Source organism: Anopheles funestus (genome assembly GCF_943734845.2).
Source record: "Anopheles funestus chromosome X unlocalized genomic scaffold, idAnoFuneDA-416_04 X_unloc_178, whole genome shotgun sequence".
In the NCBI taxonomy this organism is placed as follows: Eukaryota; Metazoa; Arthropoda; class Insecta; order Diptera; family Culicidae; genus Anopheles; species Anopheles funestus.
The window spans coordinates 10,001-27,097 of record NW_026045125.1 but is presented as its reverse complement, the minus strand read 5'-3'; positions in this window follow the sequence as shown (position 1 = coordinate 27,097).

Sequence of the window (17,097 nt, the reverse complement as noted above, 5' to 3'; positions counted from 1 at the left end):
CGCCCGGAGGCGCACTGCTGACAGCGTTCTAGTTAGCATGTTTGAGTCACGTTCGTTATCGGAATTAACCAGACAAATCATTCCACGAACTAAGAACGGCCATGCACCACTACCCTTAAATTTGAGAAAGAGCTATCAATCTGTCTTACCTCGATAAGTTTGGACCTGGTAAATTTTCCCGTGTTGAGTCAAATTAAGCCGCAAGCTCCACTTCTTGTGGTGCCCTTCCGTCAATTCCTTTAAGTTTCAACTTTGCAACCATACTTCCCCCGGAACCCGATTTTGGTTTCCCGGAAGCGACTGAGAGCACCGAATAGGGGTAGCGTCTCCCAATTGCTAATTGGCATCGTTTACGGTTAGAACTAGGGCGGTATCTAATCGCCTTCGATCCTCTAACTTTCGTTCTTGATTAAAGAAAGCATCCATGGCAAACGCTTTCGCTTCAGTTGGTCCTACGACGGTCTACGAATTTCACCTCTCGCGCCGTAATACCAATGCCCCCAACTACTTCTGTTAATCATTACCTCTAGGTTTCTGACAAACCAACGAAATCGTATAAACCGAGGTCATATTCCATTATTCCATGCAAGATTATTCTCGGCCAACGCCAACCCCACGGGGGGGCCGGACGCTTTGTCTTAGCCTGCTTTGAGCACTCTAATTTGTTCAAGGTAAATGTGAGTATCTTGAGCACCATGAGGAGCCCGTGCCGGAGTTAACCGGTAGCACGGTACTCGTTCACAGAGTAACGCCCAAGTACACCATTGTGAGTCGCAGCCGTGAGCGCGCGCACGAACGGCCCCGGCGTGTAACCGGGCGCCCGTGGCGGTCACGTGTCTGGACGGGCAATCAACTTCGAACGTTTTAACCGCAACAACTTTAATATACGCTAGTGGAGCTGGAATTACCGCGGCTGCTGGCACCAGACTTGCCCTCCACTTGATCCTTGTTGAAGGATTTATACTCAACTCATTCCAATTATGGACCATCGTTAGAGAGGTCCATATTGTTATTTCTCGTCACTACCTCCCCGTACTGGGATTGGGTAATTTACGCGCCTGCTGCCTTCCTTGGATGTGGTAGCCATTTCTCAGGCTCCCTCTCCGGAATCGAACCCTGATTCCCCGTTACCCGTCGCAACCATGGTAGTCCTCTACACTACCATCAATAGTTGATAGGGCAGACATTTGAAAGATCTGTCGTCAGTCGACAAGCGACCATACGATCTGCGTCCTTATCCAGACTTCAACTCAAGCCGCCCGGAGGCGATTGGTTTAACTAATAAGTGCACCAGTTCAGCTACCCGCGAGGGCAACAGTCCCGGCATGTTGCATGTATTAGCTCTGGATTTTCCACAGTTATCCAAGTAACTAGTGGTAGGATGATCTTGTGAATTATAGCTGTTATACTGAGCCTTATGCGGTTTCACATTCATTTATGTTTGTACTTAGACATGCATGGCTTAACCTTTGAGACAAGCGTATATTACTGGTAGGATCAACCAGAATTCGTTCCACTACAGACACACACTCGCTTAGTGGGAAATAAATTTCCACACAACTCTCTCTCTCTAGAACCATATGGAATGGCTCTTTGGTGTTGGGTAAGGCACCAATTTGTTGGGGTGTAACGGTCACCACCAACTTTAAGTTTGTTAGGGCACAACGGAAACCACTAACTAAACTTTAGGAAACTAAATTTCCTCACACATTATCTCTCACCATATTAGCACTAGGTGCTATCCACGATTGTACAACGTTTCAACTCTTGAATCGACCGTAGGGCCGCGGAATTGCTTCCGGGCCCCTATTCTCGCTATTAATTGTTCATCTCTTTCAATACATCGAGTTCGTTCCATTGGGTAGTTCGCATGGCGAACGTTTTGATGCAGCCCCCTGGGGGACCACGGCACTTTACACCGGGTATGGTGTATGCGCAACCTACAGATAACAATAAACCCCTTATGCGTGTGTAAACCGATGTTGGGCTGCTCAACATCTTTCATGGTTACATCACTTGCACCAGAACCCACGGTGCCGATTTGGTAATATGTTGTACATTTACTCTCAAGATGTACGCTTCGGCCCCTTATTCAGGGGCTCAAGCTATTACCAGCAAGAACAATCCTCATCCAGACTTGAACTCGAAACACCCGCAGGCGAACGGTTTAACTAATAAGTGCACCAGTCTTGAATCCATGCGTCGGTGGAAACAATGCCGGCGTGTTGCATGTATTAGCTCTGAACTTAGCGAGTGATTGCCTTGCAGCTGTCATACTGAGCGTAGAGCGTGATTATCGCTCACTTGAACCATGTTGAATGGCTCTTTGGTGTAGGGTAAGGCACCAATTTGTTGGGGCGTAACGGTCACCACCAACTTAAGACTTGCTTATAGGTATTTCAACGTTTTCAACTCTTAAATCGACCGTGTTTCATTATCATCTCTTCTTCTTATTAAATGCATAGAGTTCGTTCCATTGGGTAGTTCGCGTGGCGAACGGTTTGATGCAGCCCCCCGGGGGGGACCACGGCACTTTACACCGGGCATGGTGTATGCGCAACCTACAGATCACCAATATATTTGTGATCGATAATGCACACTTCTTACACGACTGACCAGTCGACAGCGCTGCCTTCCTATTATGCGTGTGTAAACCGATGTTGGGCTGCTCAACATCTTTCACGGTTACATCACTTGCACCCGAACCCATGGTGCCGATTTGGTAATATGTTGTACATGGTCTCAAGATGTACGCTTCGACCCCTTATTCAGGGGCTCAAGCTATTACCAGCAAGAACAATCCTCATCCAGACTTGAACTCGAGTCACCCGGAGGCGAACGGTTTAACTAATAAGTGCACCAGTCTTGAATCCATGCGTCGGTGGAAACAATGCCGGCATGTTGCATGTATTAGCTCTGAACATAGCGAGTGATTGCCTTGCAGCTGTCGAACTGAGCGTAGAATGTGATTATCGCTCACTTGAAAGGGTCAAGCCCTTTCGAGTCGTCCGGTTTTTACGCCAGACGACTCGGTTCACCATCTTTCGGGATACAAGTTGACTAAGTGGTACCACTACACTTATCAACTTTCGATTTGGTAATCCTCATCCAGCTTCCTTTCTGGAGGTCCCGAGGATTACCAATTGGGCTGTCATACTGAGCTCATATATTGGAGATCGATAATGCACACTTCTTACACGACTGACCAGTCGACAGCGCTGCCTTCCTATTATGCGTGTGTAAACCGATGTTGGGCTGCTCAACATCTTTCATGGTTACATCACTTGCACCAGAACCCACGGTGCCGATTTGGTAATATGTTGTACATTTACTCTCAAGATGTACGCTTCGGCCCCTTATTCAGGGGCTCAAGCTATTACCAGCAAGAACAATCCTCATCCAGACTTGAACTCGAAACACCCGCAGGCGAACGGTTTAACTAATAAGTGCACCAGTCTTGAATCCATGCGTCGGTGGAAACAATGCCGGCGTGTTGCATGTATTAGCTCTGAACTTAGCGAGTGATTGCCTTGCAGCTGTCATACTGAGCGTAGAGCGTGATTATCGCTCACTTGAACCATGTTGAATGGCTCTTTGGTGTAGGGTAAGGCACCAATTTGTTGGGGCGTAACGGTCACCACCAACTTAAGACTTGCTTATAGGTATTTCAACGTTTTCAACTCTTAAATCGACCGTGTTTCATTATCATCTCTTCTTCTTATTAAATGCATAGAGTTCGTTCCATTGGGTAGTTCGCGTGGCGAACGGTTTGATGCAGCCCCCCGGGGGGGACCACGGCACTTTACACCGGGCATGGTGTATGCGCAACCTACAGATCACCAATATATTTGTGATCGATAATGCACACTTCTTACACGACTGACCAGTCGACAGCGCTGCCTTCCTATTATGCGTGTGTAAACCGATGTTGGGCTGCTCAACATCTTTCACGGTTACATCACTTGCACCCGAACCCATGGTGCCGATTTGGTAATATGTTGTACATGGTCTCAAGATGTACGCTTCGACCCCTTATTCAGGGGCTCAAGCTATTACCAGCAAGAACAATCCTCATCCAGACTTGAACTCGAGTCACCCGGAGGCGAACGGTTTAACTAATAAGTGCACCAGTCTTGAATCCATGCGTCGGTGGAAACAATGCCGGCATGTTGCATGTATTAGCTCTGAACATAGCGAGTGATTGCCTTGCAGCTGTCGAACTGAGCGTAGAATGTGATTATCGCTCACTTGAAAGGGTCAAGCCCTTTCGAGTCGTCCGGTTTTTACGCCAGACGACTCGGTTCACCATCTTTCGGGATACAAGTTGACTAAGTGGTACCACTACACTTATCAACTTTCGATTTGGTAATCCTCATCCAGCTTCCTTTCTGGAGGTCCCGAGGATTACCAATTGGGCTGTCATACTGAGCTCATATATTGGAGATCGATAATGCACACTTCTTACACGACTGACCAGTCGACAGCGCTGCCTTCCTATTATGCGTGTGTAAACCGATGTTGGGCTGCTCAACATCTTTCATGGTTACATCACTTGCACCAGAACCCACGGTGCCGATTTGGTAATATGTTGTACATTTACTCTCAAGATGTACGCTTCGGCCCCTTATTCAGGGGCTCAAGCTATTACCAGCAAGAACAATCCTCATCCAGACTTGAACTCGAAACACCCGCAGGCGAACGGTTTAACTAATAAGTGCACCAGTCTTGAATCCATGCGTCGGTGGAAACAATGCCGGCGTGTTGCATGTATTAGCTCTGAACTTAGCGAGTGATTGCCTTGCAGCTGTCATACTGAGCGTAGAGCGTGATTATCGCTCACTTGAACCATGTTGAATGGCTCTTTGGTGTAGGGTAAGGCACCAATTTGTTGGGGCGTAACGGTCACCACCAACTTAAGACTTGCTTATAGGTATTTCAACGTTTTCAACTCTTAAATCGACCGTGTTTCATTATCATCTCTTCTTCTTATTAAATGCATAGAGTTCGTTCCATTGGGTAGTTCGCGTGGCGAACGGTTTGATGCAGCCCCCCGGGGGGGACCACGGCACTTTACACCGGGCATGGTGTATGCGCAACCTACAGATCACCAATATATTTGTGATCGATAATGCACACTTCTTACACGACTGACCAGTCGACAGCGCTGCCTTCCTATTATGCGTGTGTAAACCGATGTTGGGCTGCTCAACATCTTTCACGGTTACATCACTTGCACCCGAACCCATGGTGCCGATTTGGTAATATGTTGTACATGGTCTCAAGATGTACGCTTCGACCCCTTATTCAGGGGCTCAAGCTATTACCAGCAAGATCAATCCTCATCCAGACTTGAACTCGAAACACCCGGAGGCGAACGGTTTAACTAATAAGTGCACCAGTCTTGAATCCATGCGTCGGTGGAAACAATGCCGGCGTGTTGCATGTATTAGCTCTGAACTTAGCGAGTGATTGCCTTGTAGCTGTCGAACTGAGCGTAGAATGTGATTATCGCTCACTTGAAAGGGTCAAGCCCTTTCGAGTCGTCCGGTTTTTACGCCAGACGACTCGGTTCACCATCTTTCGGGAAGGGACCGTCTCGGTCGCAAGCTGCTCCGGTCCCCAAACAACCTGCGACAAATGATAGGAAATGCCGACATCAATACGTGTTCAGTTTGGTTTATCGCTCATAGGTCTTTTTGACCATCGATCCCTGATTATAACTCTCAATTAAACAGTCAGGAGAGTAAGGCATGCCCATCGATATCTCATCGACAGGCGATACCGCAAGAACGGCCAACGACACATCAGGTGATCGATTATTGCTACGACTTTTGCTTAATCGTTTCCACTCCTTGGAGAAAGAAACCCCCGGGGACCGTCTCGGTCGCAAGCTGCTCCGGTCCCTAAACAACCTGCGACAAATGATAGGAAATGCCGACATCAATACGTGTTCAGTTTGGTTTATCGCTCATTGGTCTGTTTGACCATCGATCCCTGATTAAACTCTCAGTAATCCAGTCGGGAGAGTAAGGCATGCCCATCGATATCTCATCGACAGGCGATACCGCTTGAACGGCCAACGACACATCAGAGGATCGTATCTTGCTACAACTTTTGCTTAATCGTTTCTTCTCCTTGGAGAAAGAAACCCCCGGGGACCGTCTCGGCCGCAAGCTGCTCCGGTCCCTAAACAACCTGCGGCATCAAATGATAGGAAAAGCCGACATCAATACGTGTTCAGTTTGGTTTATCGCTCATTGGTCTTGTTTGACCATCGATCCCTGATTAATACTCTCAATTAGAAGGTCGGTAGAGTAAGGCATGCCCATCGATATCTCATCGACAGGCGATACCGCATGAACGGCCAACGACACATCAGAGGATCGTATCTTGCTACAACTCTTGCTTAATAGTTTCCACTCCTTGGAGAAAGAAACCCCCGGGGACCGTCTCGGCCGCAAGTTGCTCCGGTCCCTAAACAACCTGCGGCATCAAATGATAGGAAAAGCCGACATCAATACGTGTTCAGTTTGGTTTATCGCTCATAGGTCTGTTTGACCATCGATCCTAGAATTCAACTTTCGAGTAAGGCATGCCCGTCGATATCTCATCGATAGGCGATACCGGTAGAACGGCCAACGACACACATCTAGGATCGCACTTACTCTTCCTTGGATGGATAACCAATACCCTAGGACCGTTTCATCGCGAGCTGCTCCGGTCCTCAAACAACTCGCGAACCACCGATAGGATGATATTAGGAATGGCCGACTTTCATCCTTTAACTCTCAGTTCTGCTTACCAAAACATAGGTACTTGGACCTTAAAGACCACTATATGTTCCCCGATCGGGGGCAATCGGAACGTCTATCCATCATCAACATCGTTTCACTCATTCCGAACCACCAAATTGGACAGACAGTACCATATTCACCAACCGATTGCTTCAACTTCGCAAACTGTATGGTAAGTTCTACTAATTTCACATCTTACCATCGACTAATAGTGCATAAATCCACTTGGAAATCACTTTTCCTTGGTCCTCGGACCTTCTACGACAACGTCCAACAAATATCCGAAGTCGTTTCCCAACTTAGACCAAGCATTTCGTATCTTTACTTCTAATCGATTTTTTCTCGCATAATTGACGATCAAAATCTAAAAACCACATTTTGAGCCAGAAGCAGTCGTCCGATCGTCCTGGGGGTAGTCTCAATCGATTTAGAAGGGTCCAATTCATAAAGATACATACTCAGTCAAAATCATGCTTCTGGCTCACCTACCCCCTATATAGTAAACGAAAGCGTACAGGCGTGGAAAACGTGCCATTTTTCTCCATCACGGACTTTTTTTTTCTCGTTGCACCGACTCTAGTAAAAAAGTGAAATTTTTTACTAGTTACCAACTTTTGCAAATTATCATCGGATATCACTTTTTATGGTCTATAGTAAGTTCTTATCACGTTTTAGTAGTTTTTGAAAAAAAAATTTTTTTGAACTTTTCAAAATTTTTCAAAACAAAGTTTTTGTAGGCGGTTTTGTGTATGGAGGGTTACTAGTCTCGGGGTCACTGTTTGACCAAAAAACCACTATATATCATTCGAAAGGTAATTTCAAGGGCTACAAAAAATTGTTCTACGACACCCCCTTCCGACGTCTAGTATTCGAGTTATTGGCCAAAAACCATTACTTGAGCGATTTTTCGTTCAGGGTACCCGACTCTAGTAAAAAAGTGAAATTTTTCTCGATTGACCAAGTGTTGCAAATGACCATCGGATTTCACTTTTTATGGTCTATAGTGAGTTCTGATCACGATTTGGTACTTTTTGAAAAAATTTTTTTGACGCACTTTTCAAAATTTTGCAAAACCAAAACTTTTTAGGCGGTTTTGTGTATGGAGGGTTACTAGTCTCGGGGTCACTTTTTGACCAAAAAACCACTATATATCATTCGAAAGGTAATTTCAAGGGCTACAAAAAATTGTTCTACGGCACCCCCCTCCGACGTCTAGTATTCGAGTTATTGGCCAAAAACCGCAACTATAGCGGTTTTTCGTACAGGGTACCCGACTCTAGTAAAATGATGCGATTTTTACTAGTCTAGGAACTTTTTGGTCAAAAAATCAAGTATATGTCATTCGATAGATAATTTCAAGGGCTACCAAAAATTGTTCCACGACACCCCCCTGCGACGTCTAGTATTCGAGTTATTAGCCAAAAACCGCAACTTAAGCGGTTTTTCGTCCAGGGTACCCGACTCTAGTAAAATGATGCGATTTTTACTAGTCTAGGGAACTTTTTGGCCAAAAATCAAGTATATGTCATTCGATAGATAATTTCAAGGGCTACCAAAAATTGTTCCACGACACCCCCCTGCGACGTCTAGTATTCGAGTTATTAGCCAAAAACCGCAATTATAGCGGTTTTTCGTCCAGGGTACCCGACTCTAGTAAAATGATGCGATTTTTACTAGTCTAGGGAACTTTTTGGCCAAAAATCAAGTATATGTCATTCGATAGATAATTTCAAGGGCAACCAAAAATTGTTCCACGACACCCCCCTGCGACGTCTAGTATTCGAGTTATTAGCCAAAAACCGCAATTATAGCGGTTTTTCGTCCAGGGTACCCGACTCTAGTAAAATGATGCGATTTTTACTAGTCTAGGGAACTTTTTGGCCAAAAATCAAGTATATGTCATTCGATAGATAATTTCAAGGGCTACCAAAAATTGTTCCATGACACCCCCCTGCGACGTCTAGTATTCGAGTTATGGGCCAAAAACCATTCATACTTGAGCATTTTGCTCATTTTGCCTGTACGGGTACCGGGGACTAGTAAAATCAGGCCAATTTTACTAGAGTAGGGGTCCTTTTTGGTCAAAAAAACAACTTTTGCTCGTTCGATAGGGAATCGATAGGGCAACAAAAAATCGTTCTACGACCCCCCCTTCCGATGTCTAGTATTCGAGTTATGGGCCAAAAACAGTTTATAGCTAATTTTTCACTCGATTTTTCACCAAGTATCGCACATTACTCCGGTTCTATACATTGGATCGTCAATCTTTAAGATTTTATGGGTAGCTCCAACTGTTTGCTACATTTCATCCATACATCACCAACCGATTCAATGTCTGTGCTAGAAGTTATTAGAGGAATAAAAAAATTTACCCTTGGCTTTGGACCGTACAATTTTACCCATTTTTGGCCCATATTTGCCCCATAGCTCCGCCGGTATCCAAGATATGGCCACACTTTCTTCTGGCCATGGGTAGATGGCACTTGTGGCTAGATTTCTTCCATGCACCACTAATCGCTACCATGTCTGTGGCCGGAGCTATTCGACGAACAACCATCGCATTTACCTAGGTACTTTTTCGGATTTTTGGTCCAACTTGCACCATTTTTGGCCCATATTTGCCCCATAGCTCCGCCGGTATCCAAGATATGGCCACACTTTCTTCTGGCCATGGGTAGATGGCACTTGTGGCTAGATTTCTTCCATGCACCACTAATCGCTACCATGTCTGTGGCCGGAGCTATTCGACGAACAACCATCGCATTTACCTAGGTACTTTTTCGGATTTTTGGTCCAACTTGCACCATTTTTGGCCCATATTTGCCCCATAGCTCCGCCGGTATCCAAGATATGGCCACACTTTCTTCTGGCCATGGGTAGATGGCACTTGTGGCTAGATTTCTTCCATGCACCACTAATCGCTACCATGTCTGTGGCCGGAGCTATTCACGAAAGCGCCTCGCGCACTTGGTCGGATTTTTGGTCCAACTTGCACCATTTTTGGCCCATATTTGCCCCATAGCTCCGCCGGTATCCAAGATATGGCCACACTTTCTTCTGGCCATGGGTAGATGGCACTTGTGGCTAGATTTCTTCCATGCACCACTAATCGCTACCATGTCTGTGGCCGGAGCTATTCGACGAACAACCATCGCATTTACCTAGGTACTTTTTCGGATTTTTGGTCCAACTTGCACCATTTTTGGCCCATATTTGCCCCATAGCTCCGCCGGTATCCAAGATATGGCCACACTTTCTTCTGGCCATGGGTAGATGGCACTTGTGGCTAGATTTCTTCCATGCACCACTAATCGCTACCATGTCTGTGGCCGGAGCTATTCACGAAAGCGCCTCGCGCACTTGGTCGGATTTTTGGTCCAACTTGCACCATTTTTGGCCCATATTTGCCCCATAGCTCCGCCGGTATCCAAGATATGGCCACACTTTCTTCTGGCCATGGGTAGATGGCACTTGTGGCTAGATTTCTTCCATGCACCACTAATCGCTACCATGTCTGTGGCCGGAGCTATTCGACGAACAACCATCGCATTTACCTAGGTACTTTTTCGGATTTTTGGTCCAACTTGCACCATTTTTGGCCCATATTTGCCCCATAGCTCCGCCGGTATCCAAGATATGGCCACACTTTCTTCTGGCCATGGGTAGATGGCACTTGTGGCTAGATTTCTTCCATGCACCACTAATCGCTACCATGTCTGTGGCCGGAGCTATTCGACGAACAACCATCGCATTTACCTAGGTACTTTTTCGGATTTTTGGTCCAACTTGCACCATTTTTGGCCCATATTTGCCCCATAGCTCCGCCGGTATCCAAGATATGGCCACACTTTCTTCTGGCCATGGGTAGATGGCACTTGTGGCTAGATTTCTTCCATGCACCACTAATCGCTACCATGTCTGTGGCCGGAGCTATTCGACGAACAACCATCGCATTTACCTAGGTACTTTTTCGGATTTTTGGTCCAACTTGCACCATTTTTGGCCCATATTTGCCCCATAGCTCCGCCGGTATCCAAGATATGGCCACACTTTCTTCTGGCCATGGGTAGATGGCACTTGTGGCTAGATTTCTTCCATGCACCACTAATCGCTACCATGTCTGTGGCCGGAGCTATTCACGAAAGCGCCTCGCGCACTTGGTCGGATTTTTGGTCCAACTTGCACCATTTTTGGCCCATATTTGCCCCATAGCTCCGCCGGTATCCAAGATATGGCCACACTTTCTTCTGGCCATGGGTAGATGGCACTTGTGGCTAGATTTCTTCCATGCACCACTAATCGCTACCATGTCTGTGGCCGGAGCTATTCGACGAACAACCATCGCATTTACCTAGGTACTTTTTCGGATTTTTGGTCCAACTTGCACCATTTTTGGCCCATATTTGCCCCATAGCTCCGCCGGTATCCAAGATATGGCCACACTTTCTTCTGGCCATGGGTAGATGGCACTTGTGGCTAGATTTCTTCCATGCACCACTAATCGCTACCATGTCTGTGGCCGGAGCTATTCGACGAACAACCATCGCATTTACCTAGGTACTTTTTCGGATTTTTGGTCCAACTTGCACCATTTTTGGCCCATATTTGCCCCATAGCTCCGCCGGTATCCAAGATATGGCCACACTTTCTTCTGGCCATGGGTAGATGGCACTTGTGGCTAGATTTCTTCCATGCACCACTAATCGCTACCATGTCTGTGGCCGGAGCTATTCACGAAAGCGCCTCGCGCACTTGGTCGGATTTTTGGTCCAACTTGCACCATTTTTGGCCCATATTTGCCCCATAGCTCCGCCGGTATCCAAGATATGGCCACACTTTCTTCTGGCCATGGGTAGATGGCACTTGTGGCTAGATTTCTTCCATGCACCACTAATCGCTACCATGTCTGTGGCCGGAGCTATTCGACGAACAACCATCGCATTTACCTAGGTACTTTTTCGGATTTTTGGTCCAACTTGCACCATTTTTGGCCCATATTTGCCCCATAGCTCCGCCGGTATCCAAGATATGGCCACACTTTCTTCTGGCCATGGGTAGATGGCACTTGTGGCTAGATTTCTTCCATGCACCACTAATCGCTACCATGTCTGTGGCCGGAGCTATTCACGAAAGCGCCTCGCGCACTTGGTCGGATTTTTGGTCCAACTTGCACCATTTTTGGCCCATATTTGCCCCATAGCTCCGCCGGTATCCAAGATATGGCCACACTTTCTTCTGGCCATGGGTAGATGGCACTTGTGGCTAGATTTCTTCCATGCACCACTAATCGCTACCATGTCTGTGGCCGGAGCTATTCGACGAACAACCATCGCATTTACCTAGGTACTTTTTCGGATTTTTGGTCCAACTTGCACCATTTTTGGCCCATATTTGCCCCATAGCTCCGCCGGTATCCAAGATATGGCCACACTTTCTTCTGGCCATGGGTAGATGGCACTTGTGGCTAGATTTCTTCCATGCACCACTAATCGCTACCATGTCTGTGGCCGGAGCTATTCACGAAAGCGCCTCGCGCACTTGGTCGGATTTTTGGTCCAACTTGCACCATTTTTGGCCCATATTTGCCCCATAGCTCCGCCGGTATCCAAGATATGGCCACACTTTCTTCTGGCCATGGGTAGATGGCACTTGTGGCTAGATTTCTTCCATGCACCACTAATCGCTACCATGTCTGTGGCCGGAGCTATTCGACGAACAACCATCGCATTTACCTAGGTACTTTTTCGGATTTTTGGTCCAACTTGCACCATTTTTGGCCCATATTTGCCCCATAGCTCCGCCGGTATCCAAGATATGGCCACACTTTCTTCTGGCCATGGGTAGATGGCACTTGTGGCTAGATTTCTTCCATGCACCACTAATCGCTACCATGTCTGTGGCCGGAGCTATTCGACGAACAACCATCGCATTTACCTAGGTACTTTTTCGGATTTTTGGTCCAACTTGCACCATTTTTGGCCCATATTTGCCCCATAGCTCCGCCGGTATCCAAGATATGGCCACACTTTCTTCTGGCCATGGGTAGATGGCACTTGTGGCTAGATTTCTTCCATGCACCACTAATCGCTACCATGTCTGTGGCCGGAGCTATTCACGAAAGCGCCTCGCGCACTTGGTCGGATTTTTGGTCCAACTTGCACCATTTTTGGCCCATATTTGCCCCATAGCTCCGCCGGTATCCAAGATATGGCCACACTTTCTTCTGGCCATGGGTAGATGGCACTTGTGGCTAGATTTCTTCCATGCACCACTAATCGCTAACATGTCTCTGGCCGGAGCTATTCGACGAACAACCATCGCATTCACCTTCTCGTTGCACTTCTTCGGGAATTTGGTGCAACCAAGTTTTCACTATAACTTGGTCATTTTCCGTCCATCGGACATGCGGTTTTGGGTGTCGATACTTGACACCGCGCGCTACAATATGTTCCTCCACGACCATGTGGTCCGATGCTTCCAACAGGAGCTATTCGAGGAGTACCGATTTTTCACCATTAAAAATGCTCAATTTTGCACCAACTTTTGCCTATAACTCAGGCTGTATCGATCGGATCTTCAATCTTGAAAAAGTTTTGGATAGGTGGCACCAAATGCTACATTTCGTTCTTCCACGTCAACTTTGTCCGATGTCTAGCAAAAAAGTTATTCGCGAACCAAGTCCAGAACCCATGCAATGGCTGCCCTCATTGCATACATCACGGCGGTTAACTCTCGTTACTCTATACCGTGGACTTGGTACTTTTTCAGGCATTCGTTGCTACTTCTCGGTTCATGATATTCGTTTACGGTCTTCACTAGGGCATTTGGTGCTCCTTATCGGTTCATGATATTCGTTTACGGTCTTCACTAGGGCATTTGGTGCTCCTTATCGGTTCATGATATTCGTTTACGGTCTTCACTAGGGCATTTGGTGCTCCTTCTCGGTTCATGATATTCGTTTACGGTCTTCACTAGGGCATTTGGTACTGGGCTTCCCACTTTCTACTGATCGATCCATACTCACTTGCGTGCACCTAGCCTAGGAAGGTTTCCTATGGCTTCCCATCTTTCTACTGATCGATCCATACTCACTTGCGTGCACCTAGCCTAGGAAGGTTTCCTTGGGCTTCCCATCTTTCTACTGATCGATCCATACTCACTTGCGTGCACCTAGCCTAGGAAGGTTTCCTATGGCTTCCCATCTTTCTACTGATCGATCCATACTCACTTGCGTGCACCTAGCCTAGGAAGGTTTCCTTGGGCTTCCCATCTTTCTACTGATCGATCCATACTCACTTGCGTGCACCTAGCCTAGGAAGGTTTCCTATGGCTTCCCATCTTTCTACTGATCGATCCATACTCACTTGCGTGCACCTAGCCTAGGAAGGTTTCCTAGGGCTTCCCATCTTTCTACTGATCGATCCATACTCACTTGCGTGCACCTAGCCTAGGAAGGTTTCCTATGGCTTCCCATCTTTCTACTGATCGATCCATACTCACTTGCGTGCACCTAGCCTAGGAAGGTTTCCTATGGCTTCCCATCTTTCTACTGATCGATCCATACTCACTTGCGTGCACCTAGCCTAGGAAGGTTTCCTATGGCTTCCCATCTTTCTACTGATCGATCCATACTCACTTGCGTGCACCTAGCCTAGGAAGGTTTCCTATGGCTTCCCATCTTTCTACTGATCGATCCATACTCACTTGCGTGCACCTAGCCTAGGAAGGTTTCCCTTCGGCTTCCCATCTTTCTACTGATCGATCCATACTCACTTGCGTGCACCTAGCCTAGGAAGGTTTCCTATGGCTTCCCATCTTTCTACTGATCGATCCATACTCACTTGCGTGCACCTAGCCTAGGAAGGTTTCCCTTCGGCTTCCCATCTTTCTACTGATCGATCCATACTCACTTGCGTGCACCTAGCCTAGGAAGGTTTCCTATGGCTTCCCATCTTTCTACTGATCGATCCATACTCACTTGCGTGCACCTAGCCTAGGAAGGTTTCCTATGGCTTCCCATCTTTCTACTGATCGATCCATACTCACTTGCGTGCACCTAGCCTAGGAAGGTTTCCTTGGGCTTCCCATCTTTCTACTGATCGATCCATACTCACTTGCGTGCACCTAGCCTAGGAAGGTTTCCTATGGCTTCCCATCTTTCTACTGATCGATCCATACTCACTTGCGTGCACCTAGCCTAGGAAGGTTTCCTTGGGCTTCCCATCTTTCTACTGATCGATCCATACTCACTTGCGTGCACCTAGCCTAGGAAGGTTTCCTTGGGCTTCCCATCTTTCTACTGATCGATCCATACTCACTTGCGTGCACCTAGCCTAGGAAGGTTTCCTATGGCTTCCCATCTTTCTACTGATCGATCCATACTCACTTGCGTGCACCTAGCCTAGGAAGGTTTCCTATGGCTTCCCATCTTTCTACTGATCGATCCATACTCACTTGCGTGCACCTAGCCTAGGAAGGTTTCCTATGGCTTCCCATCTTTCTACTGATCGATCCATACTCACTTGCGTGCACCTAGCCTAGGAAGGTTTCCTATGGCTTCCCATCTTTCTACTGATCGATCCATACTCACTTGCGTGCACCTAGCCTAGGAAGGTTTCCTATGGCTTCCCATCTTTCTACTGATCGATCCATACTCACTTGCGTGCACCTAGCCTAGGAAGGTTTCCCTTCGGCTTCCCATCTTTCTACTGATCGATCCATACTCACTTGCGTGCACCTAGCCTAGGAAGGTTTCCTATGGCTTCCCATCTTTCTACTGATCGATCCATACTCACTTGCGTGCACCTAGCCTAGGAAGGTTTCCTATGGCTTCCCATCTTTCTACTGATCGATCCATACTCACTTGCGTGCACCTAGCCTAGGAAGGTTTCCTTGGGCTTCCCATCTTTCTACTGATCGATCCATACTCACTTGCGTGCACCTAGCCTAGGAAGGTTTCCTATGGCTTCCCATCTTTCTACTGATCGATCCATACTCACTTGCGTGCACCTAGCCTAGGAAGGTTTCCTTGGGCTTCCCATCTTTCTACTGATCGATCCATACTCACTTGCGTGCACCTAGCCTAGGAAGGTTTCCTTGGGCTTCCCATCTTTCTACTGATCGATCCATACTCACTTGCGTGCACCTAGCCTAGGAAGGTTTCCTATGGCTTCCCATCTTTCTACTGATCGATCCATACTCACTTGCGTGCACCTAGCCTAGGAAGGTTTCCTATGGCTTCCCATCTTTCTACTGATCGATCCATACTCACTTGCGTGCACCTAGCCTAGGAAGGTTTCCTTTGGCTTCCCATCTTTCTACTGATCGATCCATACTCACTTGCGTGCACCTAGCCTAGGAAGGTTTCCTTGGGCTTCCCATCTTTCTACTGATCGATCCATACTCACTTGCGTGCACCTAGCCTAGGAAGGTTTCCTATGGCTTCCCATCTTTCTACTGATCGATCCATACTCACTTGCGTGCACCTAGCCTAGGAAGGTTTCCTATGGCTTCCCATCTTTCTACTGATCGATCCATACTCACTTGCGTGCACCTAGCCTAGGAAGGTTTCCTATGGCTTCCCATCTTTCTACTGATCGATCCATACTCACTTGCGTGCACCTAGCCTAGGAAGGTTTCCTTGGGCTTCCCATCTTTCTACTGATCGATCCATACTCACTTGCGTGCACCTAGCCTAGGAAGGTTTCCTATGGCTTCCCATCTTTCTACTGATCGATCCATACTCACTTGCGTGCACCTAGCCTAGGAAGGTTTCCTATGGCTTCCCATCTTTCTACTGATCGATCCATACTCACTTGCGTGCACCTAGCCTAGGAAGGTTTCCTTGGGCTTCCCATCTTTCTACTGATCGATCCATACTCACTTGCGTGCACCTAGCCTAGGAAGGTTTCCCTTTGGTACCGACTTCCATCTACGCACTCGATATAACCTAGGTACTTGGTACCGATGATGGTTAACACTCAAGCATTTCTTGCATCCTGCGTGCAAGGTACCAATTTTCACTTCTCAGGTGCGTTTATGAGCCCGCATTAATCCAATATCGCTCTGATGGCCTTTCTTATTATTTCATCCGATAGCCCTTGCCAAAAGCTACCTAAAGTTCCTCCACGGCCATGTGCTCCGACGCTTAGTTTAGGAAATATTCGAAAAAATTCAAAATAGGAAGCGTTTTCTTATTGGAAAATCACCTTAAATCGATGGCCATTTTTTGGGCAAAAACTTTAACGTCTTCCCGACTTTGCGGGAATTGCGAATTTTAGGCACCCAGAGAAAATCTTTTACT